This window comes from Protopterus annectens, chromosome 4.part1, assembly GCF_019279795.1.
Source record: "Protopterus annectens isolate FY-2018-M chromosome 4.part1, PAN1.0, whole genome shotgun sequence".
In the NCBI taxonomy this organism is placed as follows: domain Eukaryota; kingdom Metazoa; phylum Chordata; order Ceratodontiformes; family Protopteridae; genus Protopterus; species Protopterus annectens.
The window spans coordinates 318,950,982-318,968,291 of NC_056734.1; positions in this window are offsets into that span (position 1 = coordinate 318,950,982).

Consider the following 17,310-nt stretch of genomic DNA (forward strand, 5'->3'; position numbering starts at 1 on the left):
CCTTTTCTTTCACCACCAAAGAACAGACATAAAGTACAGTAAGTAGAATGTATACATAAAATATAATTGATTAGTATAGAACAAGTATTTACAGTAGCTCTGTTTCACATGAACTGGAAGCTTGTTCTAGAGAAGTGGTAGTCTCTAGGACATGTATTTATCTATCTAGCATGACCTGTTCATGTCAGAAGCTAGGTTAAGATCCCTGGTGCAAGTGACCCTCCTGCAGTTTGATTTACAAATGTGTAGCTTTTTCATGATGGCTGGGTCAGAGACTGCCATGTAAGCCAGGAATAGGTCACCCCTTAGAATCCTGTAGGAGACAGAAGACAGTGGCAGGATTTACAATCTTTCCATGTAAGATTTGTTTTGTGTACCCTGTAATTTTTTGTTGAGAAACTTCTGTGCTCTGTCCAGTTGTTGCAGGTGTCTGGTGAAGTCCCTGCAAAAGGGAGCATTGTACTCAATTATTTTTGTGATGAGGGTCGAGCATAATGCAATTATAACATACTTAGATCTAGCTGCAATGCCTTTACTTATAAGATAAACCACACAGAAGGATTTCTTACAACTGTAGATACATGGTGATCAAAGTTCAGATTGTTATCAATCGGAGCACTCAGATCACATACCACTGGGTCTACATTTAAAGGGGTGCTGTCTTTAATGTAATTAGCAGGGATGTCAGCTTTCCCATATAATGCACTTTTTTGTATTTATTTTTAATCTGTGGCTTTGACACTAGTCATTTGTCTGTGCTAACCCTGTCTGCAGTATATTAACATCTCTGGGAGATTCAATGATTGGTTTCAGTTTGCAATTGTCAGCAGACTTGGTCAGTCACAGGCTGTCCAAGTTTGCCTGGATGTCTGGGAAATACATTCAAAACATTAAGGGGCCCAGTGGGGAACCCTGTGGTGCACCACTAGTGACTGGTCTTTTGCTAGAGGTGAAGTCACCCACTTTGACAATATGTGTCCTGTTGTTGAGCCAATTGGCTACCCATCTGATAATGTTGGGGTTAATTCACAATTGAGAGGGTTTCTTTCTTAATAATACCTGAGTGGGGGATTGCGTTAAATGCCTTGGCTAGGTCAACATAGATCGTGTGTACTGTTTTTCCCTCGTTCAGGGCCTTGGTGACTTTCTTGAAGAAGTCAACCATGTTTAACAGTCAGGATCTACCTTTAACAAATCTAGACTGGGTTGGTTCCAATGTTTGGAGATTACCTGTGTCACTGTTTATAATATCCATAATTATTCTTTCTATGCCCTTGCAAATGAGGCTAGTCAAGCTTATGGGTGTATAATTCCCAGGGTTGGCGGATGCCCCCTTTGTGCAGTGGGATTGCTGTTACTGTCCTGCAGTCTGCCAAAACATAGCCAGTTATCAGGCTCTGGATAAACAGGAATCCAAGTTGGTCTGCTAGGTCATGTTTTAAGTTGTTTAAAAGGCAATCCAGGATGTTATCTGGTTCCATTGATGGAGTGTTTTTGACCTTGGAGCATGCTGAGATGACCTGAGGAATGGTGCAGGTACAATTTGGGGGATGACTGGAAGGGACGGGGTGTTTTTTTTTTTTTCTCCAAATCTGTCACTTAACAGGTTGGCTATTACCTCCAGATGAGTATGGGTGGTGCCGTCCACAGTCAGTTCAGCGCATAGTTAGGTACTCCCTTTTAGATTTCAAATGCAGTTAAAGAATGTCTTGTGATTATCCTTAGATAGGAAGGATATTTTTGCTTTGTAATTAACTTTGGAGGACTTGACAAAAATCTCTAATTTGTTTGTTTAAGCTAGAGAGGGATTTCTACCTCTGCTGAGCCAGTTCCCTCTTGTTCTTGGACAATACTTTTTTTTTTTCTTGTTGTATACCTTGTTTATACCAGGGGACCACCAGGGTGGCTTGTTTTTTCAGCAAGATCTGTTTTTAATCCAGTCAGGTACAGCCAATTCTATACAACTGCTTAAGTGGTTATACGGCACATTGGTGTACATCTCTGCATAGCAGTCTATATTATATGCATTCAAGGTGACTTTAAACTTCTTATACTATCACTTAGTAGGATGTAATTAGTGTTCAAAAAATTCTTCAGCATTTTTGAGCTTGCTGGAGTATCTGGTCTTATAATTACATTGAATAAGAATGATCTATGATCCAATCTTACCAGGGAGAATATTACATGGGTGAGGGGTGCAATGCTCTCCCATATTAGTATGTACTGTAACCAAAACATCCGAGCCTCTTGCGGGTGTACTGACTATCTGTTTCAGAGCATTTGCATTGAAAAAGTAAAGAAACCATTAAGTCAGCAAGTTTCTAGTTGTGTATGTTTCCCAGTCAATGGTAGGATAAGTAAAATCAGCCATAAGTAAGATGTTAGTATGTATAGCAAGTGACTCCAGTAAGTACAAGTGTGCAGTATGCTTTTCCTGCTTCATGGTGGGAGACCTATAGCTAGTTATGATGTGGTAGTGGGCTTTGCCTGTAATTAATTGAACAATGGAGTTGCTCAAGAGAGTCAAACTATTTGACCAGTTTCAAGGTGTATTTTTCCTTAATGAAGATGAATAAACCTTTTCCTTTGGTTCTTTCATGCTCAGTTTGTGGTCTGAATGAATGGATGCATTGTAACCCTGAGGCAAAACAGCTTACCCAATACACTCATCATAGGTGACTCTATAATGAAACACACTGATGTCTCAATCACTAGGTTGAAAAAAGAGAAGGTAACAGTTAGCTGCCTGTCGGGTTCCAGGATCTGACACATAACACACGCACTCAGGTCACTCCACAACAACTACAAGTACGACTCTGTCATTGTCCATGTGAGTATGAATGACCTGAGATGTACCTCCCTGGACTACATGAAAAGAGACATGGAGGAGCTCTCAGATTATTTAGCCTAGGCAGGTATGACCCTAGCCCTGAATAGCATCCTACCGCTATCAAGAATGATACTGCAGTACAAACAGAAAATGATTGACTTCAACAATTGGCTAAGTTCCTGGTGTCATTCTAAGGGGATCCAGTATCTGTCTGCTTTGGATGACATGATTGGCAGACCTCAATGCTTTGCCAGAGATGGCCTGTATCTGTCACCCCTGGGTTTCCAGATACTGGCTATGGCTCTTGCCTCCCCTATAGTGCCTTTTTTAGGCAATAAATAAATGCAGTCTGAGGGTCATGCTGCTCAACACTAAATCTCAAGAAGCACTTTTTGAAGCCCTAGTTAAAATGGAGAACATCGACATTCATGCAGTAACGGAGACCTGGCTTAAACAGCAGAAAGCATGCCTGCGCTAACAGGTTATTACTCATTTCACACCTTTTGGCCCCAAACCTTGGACAGAAGCTCCAAAGGAGGTGGTGTCTCCATATTCATTAAGGATATACATACCTCCAAAGTAGTAGCACAGCATAATGCATCAGAGATACTTCAGGTAAAACTAACATTGGGAAAGACAGTGATCCAGGTCATAGCTTGCTATTGGGCCCCAACCATGTCACAAGACTCTCACTCAGTGTTGCTAAGCACCCTGGAAAATATTAGGGTCCAACCCAACACCCTCACACTGGATGACTTTAACTATCCCTCCATTAACTGGGAAAACTATTCAGGCACCAATACACTTGCCCAATGTTTCCTGGAATTCATTAATTCCAATGCCCTCGACCAGCTCATTCTTACCCCCACTAGACGGTGCAACATCCTTGACCTGGTTATTACCAACATGGGGGATCATTGCTCTACACCAATAGTCAATTCCTCCCTGGTTAGATCTGAGCACAAAATAATCACAATGCAAATCCACATCTCACTCACACATCCCACAAAAGTAACCACCATGAAAAACTTTTCCAAAGATAACTTTGGGATCCTAAAAACAGAGATGGCTAACTTCATGGCACCCATGCAAATGGAGAATAGTTGCATGACTGCCAAATCATACACCGATGCACCATACGAACACGTACATAAATGCATGGAACTAGCCATACCCAACAGAACCAAGATGCTTTCCTCCAAAAAAAGGAACCAATCTGGTGGTCCCCTGCCATTAACAAATTCTATAACAGAAGGAAGAAACTGTTGCAGAAAAAGTTGAAGTCCCAAGACTGGAAAGAAACTCCCTTATTAGCCTCAGCAAAAAGTTGAGATTCCTCATAAAATCCTCTAAAGCTAGCTATTAAGGCAGAATTGCAGCAGATACTAAACACAACCACAAGGCCTTCTATAGCTATGTCAAGAATCTGCACGGCAATACCGAGAGTTGCTCTGAGTTACTGCCCAATGGTACCTCCTATACTGAGCCAACTGATATTACCAAGATACTGGCTGACAGATTCAAGGCCAACTTTACCCCTCTCTTCCCCCTACAGGACCAATCACAATACTGGAAGAATGCTGAACAAGTTAAAGCTGCATTGTCCAAGGTCAAGAATACAGCTTCCATGGGACCCAACAATATCTTTGGTTGTGTTCTACCTGAACTACAAACTGGCACCACACCTGTGTGCCCTGTTCAATCACAGCCTCACCTCAGACTTTGTCCCTTCCAAGTTGGTGCACAGCTACAGTCATCCCTCTCTATAAAGGGGAGTGACTACAGATCCTGGGAACTATCACCTCATCAGCCTGACTACTCTGATATGTAAGGCTATGGAGCGCATCATCATGGACCTAATTCATTAGGATATAGTGAATCTCCAAACTCTGGACCCAAAGCAGTTTGGTTTTGTGAAGGGCAGATCATGCCTGCTAAACCTGGTGGACTTCTTTGAGTCAGTCACCAGAGCTGTGGATGAGGGCAAGGTGGTTCATACAGCCTACCTCAATCTGGCCAAGGTCTTTGATACCATTCCCCACTCAGGAATTATAGATAGACTCATCAAACTCAGCATCAACTCCCACATTACTAGATGGGTTGCAAATTGGCTCACAGATAGATCCCATAGTGTGAAAGTAGCAGACTCCAAATCAGACTGCCGACCAGTCATGAGTGGAGTCCCAAAAGAATCAGTCATGGGTCCTCCCCTGTCTGGCATCTACTTTTCAGAAGTCCATGCCAACATGGGGGGACTTTGGCTGACCAAGTTCACAGAAAATTGCAAGCTGGGAGTCATTATTAACTCCCCAAGTGATGCAGACATCCTTCAGAAAGGCCTCACTGAGACAAATGACTGGTGTCAAATCCATGGCCTTATAGTCAATACCAAAAAATGAGTCATCATCTCCTTTGGGAAAAACTCAGTTCCCACAAATTACCACATCGATGGTAGCCCACTAAACACTGAAGGCATTATAAGAGATCTGGGGACACAGGTTGATAGTAACCTCTCCTTCGACCACCACATTGCCACTGTGGTCAGCAAGTTCTTCTATGTGGCACATCTCATTACTAAGGGTTTTGCATCCAGGAAGAAAGAGGTTATTGTCTCTCTCTGCTCTTCCCTCATTAGACCACTCATCAAGTATAATGCCCTATCTGGCATGTACCTCACTAGACACCTACAACAGCTGGAGTGGCCAGAAAAGTACATCACAAAGAGGATCCTAGGCCTTAAACACATGTGCTACACAGACAGACTCAAAAAACTCCAGCTTTTCTCTGCCTCATATCGCCTACTAAGAGGTGATCTTTGCTTGAATTATAAAGCCATGTCTGACCTAGCTCTGTTAGAAATACTATATCTAAAGAAATCCCAATCCCTCCACACCACATGCTCCACAGACCTCAACCTCATTACCACAATCAGCAGAACATGCTGGAGGGACAGGTTCATAACCCAGAGATAATAGACTTCCCATACATGTCAAGCAGAGCACTTCACTGCCCCTCTTCAAGAGAAATCTTGATGAGTGGATGGGAAATAGAAAGTTCACCTCGGGGATTACTCAAGTGGATCTACTTGATACAGGCACTAGGAACTAATGTCGGGCAGCATGAAGCCAGGGCAATTCAATGAGCTAGGCTTGTAAAGGCTCCAAGGCAATTTGCCTAGTACACACCTATGAACCTATGAAGCTATGAATGGCAAGGGTGCTTTCCTCACCTTTGAACAACATCTTGGTGACTGCACAGATGTCAGCATCTTCCACAGTGAGGAGTACTTCCACGAAGTGCAGTTTCTTGTTTATACAGCTGGCACTAAGCAACAGTACTTTGAGTTTATCTAGAAAGGATTTTGTTATGTTGGGAGGTTGGTTATTTTGACCCAGCCTAAAAAATGCTCAATATGGGTGGCTAATGCTTTTAGCAGTATCTGAAAGCCTAGCAGAGACAGGTGCAGACCACCTTTGGCAAAGCAGAATGGCATGTCAACCATGTCTTTACAGGCTGACAGATATTGGATCCCATTGGATTGACACTAGAAACTAAGCCAATTGTTAGTCAATCATTTTTTGTCTGTATTGTGGCATCATCCTTAGAAAAAGTAGAATGCTGCTTAAGACTAGGCTTATACCTGCATGCAGCACATAATCTAAGAGCTTAGTCATGTCTTTTTCTCTATAGTCCAGTGAGGTACATCCCAAGTCATTCACCCCCACATGAACTATGATGGACTCATACCAGTACTTGTGGTTGAGTGACTTGACTGCTTGAGTGGCTTGATGGAGCCTGGCACCTAACAGACAACTAACCATGACCTGGTCCTTATCCACCCTGGCGAGGGGAACATCTGTGTGTTTCACAATGCAGTCACCTATGACCAATACATTAGATTTTATAGTATTACAACTGTGATAGGAGGTACTGCCAGCCATGTCAGGAGAAGTAGGGCAGAGGATGTATAACTTATGCCAGGGCAGCTAATTGGAATTTTGTAAATAATTATATGCCATTTGTATATCAAACTGATTTATACAGATGCTTGTGCTGAAAATGTATTTGTGAGGTTTGCTTTGTATTAAAATGTATCAACAGTGTGCCCTGCGGAAGGAAAATAAATATACATGTATTATTGTAACTGTTTAAACATATACATTGTAACAGCATATACTGGAAGTGAAGAGGTTAATCTTAATCCACATGACTTTGCAAAATATTTTTGAAATTAAGTTACTTTATGGGTTAAGCCATAAAGATGTTATCCCATAGTTTTGAATGGAGCCAGAGACAAAATGTCTGTGCTGGAGAACAGTCGGTGCTTCCTGTAGGAAGAGTGAAATAGTTTTATGGTTTATGACTTCCAGCAGCTGCACATTTGAGTAAGGCTCTATCTGTGTGCATTGTAGCAGATATGTGCTAAACTCTGGCAGCTTCTAGTGATGAGAGATAGTGTGGGAAATAGAGTCTGATGACCAGATGTATGTGATGTCATTCTGTACAGAAAAATGTTTTAATATTAGAGAAGAGTGAAGTCTCAGCAGCATTCTGTATTCTGTCTTGGATCTGACAACAAGGACCACTCACCCATCTTGTCTTGCTCTAGTCAGTAAGTAGGAACAGTAATCATTTTAGTCAATCAGGAACATATAGTGAGATTGGATAAATACAGTTTTTCTATAAATGTGTGAAACTTTACATTATTTTTAATATTCCATATGACTGAAACTCTGTTTTTTACTGTAAATAGATATTTAGTATTTTCATGTTCTTTTACTGATTCTTATTAAATATATTTAAACTTGTCATTGTTGCTGGTCCTTTTTAGTAAATATTTAAATTTTGAGAGTATTTGCACATATTTATTTGGTGATAACTCTGGCCACTGCTGAAAACCTGGCTATTTGATCAATATTACCATTTGTATTAATATTAATTTCACTCAGTATAATTGGGTATCCTTGCAAGAGCCTTAGGTAGCTGGCTTTGTAGTGTCTGATGGCAATGATGACTACATTATAGTCTGGGCAGAAGGGGCTTGGCTAGTAAATCTGTGCCAGCCTTTCCCAGGGATGTGTGGGCATGCACTTGTGTGTTTGTGTGTGTGTGTGTGTGTGTGTGTGTGTGTGTGTGTGTGTGTGTGTGTGTGTGTGTGTGTGTGTGTGTGCAAATCAAATCTCAAAGTGTGTGTGTGTGTGTCAGCTACTTGGAGGAGGGACACAAAACACTGGTATCACAGAGAGAGTGGTGGAGGACTTGGCTTGGTCACTCAGCTGAAGACTTAACTCTGAAGCTGTGCCAGTGGCAAGACTTACTGGGGACCTGGAGGGAGACAGATAGAGAAATCCAGACCACAGGCTGACTGTGTTCCCTGTGTGCTCTTAAGGGAAATTGTGCTTGATGCAAAGAGGACTGCATTTGGAAATACTGACTGCATCCATTTGTATTCCAAGTAAGCATCACTCTCCAGTGTCAGTGGTGAGGATTTAGGCTCCTTCATTACTGTTCCAGTGTGAGGACATCACCTATTTGAGGGGGGCATGAAATATTGAACTCCTGTAGCCAGTAAACAATTGCCACAAAAGTTGTACTTGCAAGCAGCCACAAGGTGAACATTCAGAGTTTCATTTCACAACAGTTTTATTTATTTATTTTTTTTAGCTTAGTTTAGTCAGGGAGAGCAGGCAAAAATGTCAGCAGAGTATTATGACAAGATAACAAAGAACCAGTTGGGCAAGGTGTGTGAAGCCAAAGGACTGGTGTATGCCAACCTGACTAAAGAGAAAATTATTTCAGCCTTAGTCACAGCTCAGACCAGCAACCAGAAGGATAACCAGTCTAGTGATGGGAAATTGCAGAACTCAGAAACAGGACAGTTCAAATTTTTATTAAAAGACTTAAAAATCCATCTGGAGTTAAAGAGACTTGAACTGGAGGCCAAACGTATGGAAATAGGATAAAACTATTCCCAGCTCCACAGAGTCTACTCTTCAATTTTTCCCTTGCAATTAGGCAAACTTTCAACTTAAGCACTCAAACCATTCACTTCTCAGCCCGGCACTTGCTCAAAACTCATAGCAAGCACTAATAAACCTTAGCACTAGACTCCCCTATACTGTAGAGAAGGACATGGCTCTCTATTCGACCTTACCAGCCAAGTAGTAAAACAGCTCACTGTACCTATCCAGGCATGTCCAAAGGGCAGTTTCAGGTGTACTCTCCGGTTCAACTGGTGAATCTGGGCATTTTGAGGCAATGTTACAACTGCCTCATGTACACAGACAACCCTCTCCTCTTACCATCAAACATTAATACATGCGGGAGATGCAATTATACAGCCAAACTGGAGGCTATGCTCTCTTAACCACAGACTAGACCAGACAGTCAAGAGTAGAAGGGAATTACTTGCATCACATAGACCTATGAAACCAGCACTGGCAAAAAACACACATAAATACACTAAAACATACTTGGAGGCTCTAGATAAAAATCTGAAAAAGCAAAAGAAATCTCCAAAGTAGATATCCAAGCAATCTCCACCCCCAACACAAACCACGAAACACATACTTCACAAAACCAGTGTGTCACGAAATCACAGCCCTTAAGGCAAAATAACATACCCAACACACTAGTAATAGGTGACTCTATAGTCAAGCACACTGACATCCCACTCACTAGGCTGAACAAGGAGAAGGTTACTGTTAGCTGCCTGTCGGGTACCAGGATTTGCCACATAACACAAGCACTCAGGTCACTCCAGAACAAGTACAAATATGACTCTGTCATTGTCCATGTGGTGTGAATGACCTGAGCTGTACCTCCCTGGACTACATGAAAAGAGACATGGAAGAGCTCTCTGATCACGTAGCCCAGGACGGTATGACCCTGACCCTGAGTAGCATCCTGCCCACACCAAGAATGATACCACAGTATAAAGAACAAATTATCAATTTCAACAATTGGCTAAGCTTCTGGTGTCATTCAAAGGGGATCCAGTGTCTGTCAGTCTGGGATGTCATGCTCAACAAGCCACGCTGCTTCACTAGAGACAACTTGCACTTGTCACCCTTAGGCTTTCGAATACTGGCCAAGGCTCTTGCCACCCCCATAGTGCCTTTTTTAGGCAAGGCTCAAAAGACAATCCCACCACCATAAATAGCACAGGTAACAAAAAACTGAGGATAATGCTACTCATTGCCAGAAGTCTAAACCTCAAAATGCACACACTTGAGGCACTCCTCAGTATGGAGAAAATCGATATATGTGCAGTAACAGAAACCTGGTTTAAGGCTCCAGAGAGCACCCCAGCACTACCAGGCTACAACTCATACCATACATTTCGGCCAAAAAAACCTGCACCAAAACACAAAAGGCGGGGGCGTATCCATATTCATAGGATACCCATACCTCCAGGTTAGTGGTACAGCATGATGCTTCAGAGATCATCCACATGCAACTAACAATGGGCAGAACTGCAATTCAGATAGTAACTTGCTACAGATCACCCATCATGTCCCAGGACTCCCATTTCGCATTACTGGAAACACTAGGAAACATAAAGGTCCTACCTAACACCCTGATATTGAGTGATTTCAATTACCCAAACATAAACTGGGAGAACTACACAAGTACTAACTCCCTTGACCAACATTTCCTAGAATTTATAAACTCAAATGCCCTGGATCAGCTGGTCAACACCCCCACCAGAGGTGATAATATATTGGACCTGGTCATCACCAACATGGGCGACTGATGTTCCACACCAGAAGTCAACCACTCGCTGGTTAGATCTGATCATAAACTAATCACTCTGGATATCCACATTCCACCCCCACCCCTGGTAAAAAAAAACACAGTGAAAAACTTTTCAAAAGCAAACTTTACATTACTTAAGACTGAGGTGGAAAGTTTCATACCCCCCATGTTAAAGGATAATGCTGCCCAAGCTGCAAAAATCTTTTACTAATGCACTCTACGGGCACCTACAAGAATGCATGGATCATGCTATCCCAAGCAAAACCAAGACTCACTCCTCCAAGAAAAGAAAACCAGTCTGGCGGACCCCTGCCATAAACAAGCTATACAATAGAAGGAGGAAACTTACAGAAAAAGAGTAAAATCCCAAGAAGGGAAGACATCCCTGATCAGTATCAGCAAGAAACTACGATCCCTCATAAAATTATCCAAGGCTAGCTTCAAAAGAAACATTTCCAAGGACTCCAAAGATAACCACAAGGCATTCTTTAGCTATGTCAAGAATCTAAGTGGCAATTCTCAGATCTGCTCGAAGTTAGTGCAGAATGACACAAAATACACTGAACTGACTGATATCGCCAACATCCTGGCAGACAGGTTCAGTGCACACTTCACCTCCTCCACCCCCAAAAGGACCAATAACCATACCAGAAGAATGTAGTATCCCTGAAATCACAGATACTCAGGTTAAAACAGCCCTCTCCAAAGCCAAAAACACAGCATCAATGGGACTAGACGGTGTCCCAGGCTGTGTCCTACATGAGCTCAAAGATGAACTAATCCCTCACCTAAACACACTGTTCAAACTCAGTCTCTCCACAGGCTATGTACCCATAGAGTGGTGCACAGCAATGGTTATTCCGCTCTACAAAGGTGGAGCCACAACAGACCCCGGGAACTATCTCCCTATAAGCCTGACTAGCTTGTTCGGCAAGGCTATGGAGCACATCATCATGGATCTCATTAACAGAGACATTGGGATCCTCCAAACACTGGACCCTACTGAGTTCGGCTTTGTTAAGGGCAGAGCATGCCTCCTAAACCTAGTGGACTTCTTTGAGACAGTTACCAAGGCTACAGATGAGTGAAAGGTGGTCCACATAGCCTACCTAGATCTCGCAAAGGCCTTCAACACCATTCCCCATTCTGGTATTATAGACAAGCTCAACAGCCTGAACATAAACCTCTACATCACGAGATGGGTTGCCAACTGGCAAATGGACAGAACCCACATGGTATTAATTGCACAAGCTAGGTCTGACTCTAAACCAGTTACAAGTGGCGTTCCCCAGGGTTCAGTCCTAGGATCTCTCCTGTTCGGCATATACTTCTCAGAGGTACAGACAAGGACAGGAGGACTAATGGCTGACCAAGTTTGCAGATGACTGCAAACTAGGGGCTATAATTGAGTCTCCGGCTGACACAGACATCCTCCAAAAGGGTCTCACTGAGACATATACCTGGTGTCAAAACCATGGCCTCAAGCTAAATGCCAAAAAGTGCATAGTCATCCCCTTTGGAAAAAAACAAGTACCCACTAACTACCACATAGGTGGTAGCCCCCTAAATACAGAAGACCCAGATATGGGGACCCAAGTAGATAGTAATCTCTCCTTTGATAATCATATTGCCAAAGTGGTTAGAAAATCCTTCTATGTGGCCCACCTAATCACAAAAGGGTTTGCATCTAGATCAGAAGAGGTCATTGTGCCCCTCTACACATCACTTTTCAGACCTATCATAGAGTACAACACCGCATTTGGGATGTACCTACAAGACACCTGCAACAGTTGGAAAGACCACAGAAGCACCTCACCAACAGGATCACTGGCCTCAAACAGATGCCCTATGCAGCTAAACTGAAGAAACTCCAGCTGTATTTGGTTGCATACTGCCTACTCAGAGGTGCTCTCTGCCTGACATACAAGGCCATGTCCAACCCAGAATTGATGGACATTCTCCACCTAAAGAAAACCATATCCCCTCAAGCCACATGCCCTAGGGATCTAAACCTCACCACAACAATAAATAGGACCTGCTGGAAGGATAGATTTCTGTCCCAGAGACTTCCCATGCTCTGGAACAAGAGTCCAGTCTACATTAGGCAGAGATGCTCACTAACACTCTTCAAGAGAAACCTTGATAAGTGGATTTACCCCGGGGATCACTTCAGTGGCTCTGCTGGACAGAGGCACAGGGAACAAATTGAAGGGGGCAGCAAAAGCCAACACATTTTAGCTGGGCTTATAAATGCCTTTGGGCAGATAGCCTAGTACATACCTATGAACCTATGAACTTAAATAGAATTGTCAGACAGACTGCAGAAGGCAAAAGAGATAAAATTAGAATCAGCAGAGAGACAGCAGCATTTATAGGGTGAAGAAAATGAGCAGCACCATCAACATGAAAAGGAGATGCTGACTCTTCATCAGGGTCATGGCGGTAATCAGGAAGGGAATAACTGAACCCCAGAAGCAATAAAGGTCAGTTAATTTCTTCCACAATTTACAGAGAATAATTTTGATAGTTTTATTCATATATTTGAAAGGGTACGTAAATAGTATAATGTTGACCAAGGGTACAGTTTCTGATCCCCTTAGTCCATGGTAAAGCTGAAACTGCTGTTTTTAAATTGTTTTATATTGATTGTCTGACATATGAAAAAGTAAAAAATGTTTACTTGAATGCTTTATGTTAGCAAATAAAGCTTACAGAAAAAAAGTTTTGTGAGCATAGACACAAGGCAGATGAAAGTGAGTGTGATTATATTGCTGAGTTAAGGACTTATTTTCATAAATGGGTGAGTGGGTGTCAGGTCACCACTTTTGAAGGGCTGGCAGACCTTTTGGTGAGGAAAGAAGCCCTTAGCACTTTGCCTGAGGACATGAGAATCTGGTTGGCAGACCGAGAATGTAACACTGCAGATGAGCCAGTGAAGAAAGGGGATCTCTACTTAGCAAGCAGGGCCTCACTGCACAGGAAAGGGAAACCCAGTGCTGCACATGCATATAAGGGAACCCATGGTGGGCAGCCTAAACCACCCTAACAGAGTCTGACGGTAACCAGGGAAGCCACTAGTTCAGGTACAGGGCCAGTATCAAGGGTTGCATGTTTTAAATGTTACCAGTGGAGCCATGTAGCATAAAGATGACAATGGAGGCAAGGTGGGAAACAAAAGTTGGGGGAGCCAGCAAGTGGGAATAACAGTATGCCAGTGGTAAATTGTCTGGATACAAAAGGGGTATCATACTATCACTAGAGGTTATATCCTATCTTAGTCAATGGAAAACAGGCCACTGCTAAGAGAGACACAGCCTCTGGCATAATCTTTGTAAGGCCTGCAGGGGTTAACGAGGAGCAGTACTTGTTTAAACAGTCTACTCCAGTCAGAGCTTTAAGAGGGACCTCTTTAAGAGCTGTGGATATTGTGGGACCTCTGAGTACTCCAAGCTCCACAGGGAAGAAGTATATACTGGTGATAGTACATTATGCTACTTGATACCCCGAGGCAGTGGCTCTGTCATCCATTGAGGCAGAAAAGGTGGTGAATGCTTTGTTAGAGATTTTCAGCATGATAAGTTTCCCCGAGAGAAACAGTGTCTGACAGAGGTGCCAATTTCATGTCAGACCTGCTGGCTTGTCTGGGGAAGGACTGTGGGGTGAAGTACTTAAGGACAACTGCCTACCATACCCAGCCTAATGGTTTTGTGCAGAGGTTAAACTCTACACTAAAGACCATGCTATGGGCATTTGCAGATGAGTTTAAAAGAGTGAGAGAATAGGACTAACATTTACCCTGTCTGCTCTTTTCTTGCAGAGAGGTCCCCAGGAATCTACAGTATTTTTACTCATTGAGTTGCTGTAGGGGCATAGGTTGAGGGGACCATTAGATTTGATCTGTGATGATGAGTGTGAATCCCACAAGGGGTCTGTTGTGGCATATGTCCTAAACCTTAGGACATGGCTCAGGGAACTCATGGGCTTAGCCAAGGAGAACCTGGCAGAAGCCCAACATCAGACAAATAGAGAAATCTAGACCCCAGGCTGACTGGGTTCCCTGTGTGCTCTTAAGGGAAATTGTGCTTGATACAGAGAGGTCTGCATCTAGAAATACAGAGTGTATCCATTTGTATTCCAAGTAAGCATCCCTCTTCAGTGTCAGTGGTGAGGATTCAGGCTCCTTGATTACTGGCCCAACATGGGGATGTTACAACTATCTATGGGCTCACTTGTTGAGACACTGATGTGTGTGTTATTATGTGTTGTGGATGTTTTTTGCATTGTTACATGTGTAAGTGATTTCTGTTTGGGAGGTCCCTGATCTTTTTGTAAGATTCTAGTGAGTACGTCACCATATATGGGTTTATGTATTGTGTCCTTACTTAGTGTGGGAAGTGTGTGTGTGTGTGTGTGTGTGTGTGTGTGTGTGTGTGTGTGTGTGTGTGTGTGTGTGTGTGTGTGTGTGCTGACAACCACTTTGGCACTCAATTTGTCCTTATGTGACAGTCATGCCTCAAATTCCTTAGTGTAACTATATCTCTCACATAAAGTATTTGTTTCAGGAATAAGTGGTTGTCAGTATCCATGAGACAACTGTTACATTGTCTAAGTATGCCCATGTCTATCAGGCTGGCCAAACAGATGATGAGAAACTGCCTGTCGATGATAGCAGTCTATTACTGCATGTTTCATTAGGGAAGGGAATGGGTTAATTGACAGGACTGTGCTGGTAGCACCAAGACTACAAGAAGGACCTATACTTTGTGTAGGCTAAGGTTGATCAATAAGACAATGCTGCTCAGTGCACAACGGAGTTGCTCCTAGAGCAGCAGAAAAACTTGGAAGAGTTTCACTGACAGCTGTTTAGGGAAAAAAATAAGCTTCTAGGCTTTTGTGTCTATACAAGATCACTAAATGCTGCTGAGAGAAGAGCAGCACCACACAAATGCGAGGCTTAAATATGACCAAAGAGAAATAAATTTTAAGTTAACCACCAATAAGCCTTCCACCAGCAATCCCCAGTTTAGAGCAGCACACTTCTGTCACAAAGGTGCAGAAAAACACATTTTTGATGTAGAACATCTGATTTGGAGCCCAAATATAACAAGACCAAACAAACTACCTACAAGAGCCCTACAAATAACAGATAGAATGTAAAGTACAAATAACTACTTAAAGCAGCAGCAGACAACACAGTTTTTTTGAAACTGCTAAAGTACAGTCACAGTGTATAAGAGAAGTATAAAAAGATACTTAGAGCCCCTTTGTGTTCTTCCCAGCTCAGACAGATCAGGTAAATAGCTACTACCTCTAGATGAATAATCCAAGTCCTCTTAATGTAAAACCACAGTAAAGGAGTGTCTGGAGTATAATGTTACCACAAACTGACTTTAAAATACAGATCTAGCAGTGTCCTTTAAACAGCTTATACTGTGGTGGTGGTGCTGCCGTAGTGTTGTCGCCTCACAGTAAGACAGTGTCCGGTTCGATTCTCAGCAAGAGCGTCTTCTGTGTAGAGACATGCATGAATGGGCATAACTTCGTGGAAGGTTGTGTGTCAGGGCTGGCAACTCAGCATGTAAAAATCTACTGCCAATCATTAGCAGACCAGAGTTCCGCTGTGGCAACCCCTAACTGGGAAAAGCCTAAAGACACAACATAAAAGTGTGATTATTCAACAAAAGTCTTTGCTTTGTTCAGTTGTAAAATGTTATCTTAGAGACCATGAAATGAAGTTAATGAAGCATATTAACCAGTGAATCTGAACAGAGCTGTAGTTCATCATATGCCCATCAACTCTAAATTGAGGAGTTAAAAAAAACACACACACATCACACCTTTGCCAGGTTTTTTTTCCTTCCCAAATCCTTTCTACCATGATGCATGAAGAGTTTTATATACATATATGTATATATATATATATATATATACACAGAAATGGTTGTCTCAAAGATATCTTCACCTAGAATTATACACCCTTTACCCTTATGAGCAAGTATGTGAATGTATAATACATATCTCTCCCTCTCTCTCTCTCTCTCTATATATATATATATATATATATATATATATATATATATAGATATATATATATATAGTGAGAGAGAGAGATATATAGATAGATATAGATATAAATAGGCAGACATTACAGGTACATAGATGCTAATAATGACTTAAGGTTTCTTGGTACTTAAGTATTATCACAACCAGATTTCTAACATCATTTAATTCATATTTTTTTCACGAAAGTACTGTTTAAGTAAAAAGGGGTACGTAAACTCCTAATTACCATTGTATCGCTTTGCTTGTGAAACAGGAACAGTAAGAAGAAACGGAGGCAGAACTTTGTCAACAGACTTCAAGTGAACATTTTTCATCCAACGAGATTTTAGAAGATCGACAGCCTAGAACCATGTGCTCTACTAACCTGACCAGAAAAGCAGGGGAACCGTGATCCTCTATATGTTTATAGAGGATCTGGAAAGTCAAGCTTCTTCTTAGCCTTTTTGTTGTACTTACTCCTGTTAAAATTCCTGTTCTACTTTCCTAACACTTACTGTAATGGCCGTTGAACACAAATACAACTTTTCTGTTTTTCTCATAGGTGGACCCCACTCCACAACTTCTGATCACTTTCACAAGCACAGCACAGAAATCCTTCTTGATGGGAAAACTGTGTGTAAAACTGATGTTAACCTAAAGCTCAGATTACTTTACAACAG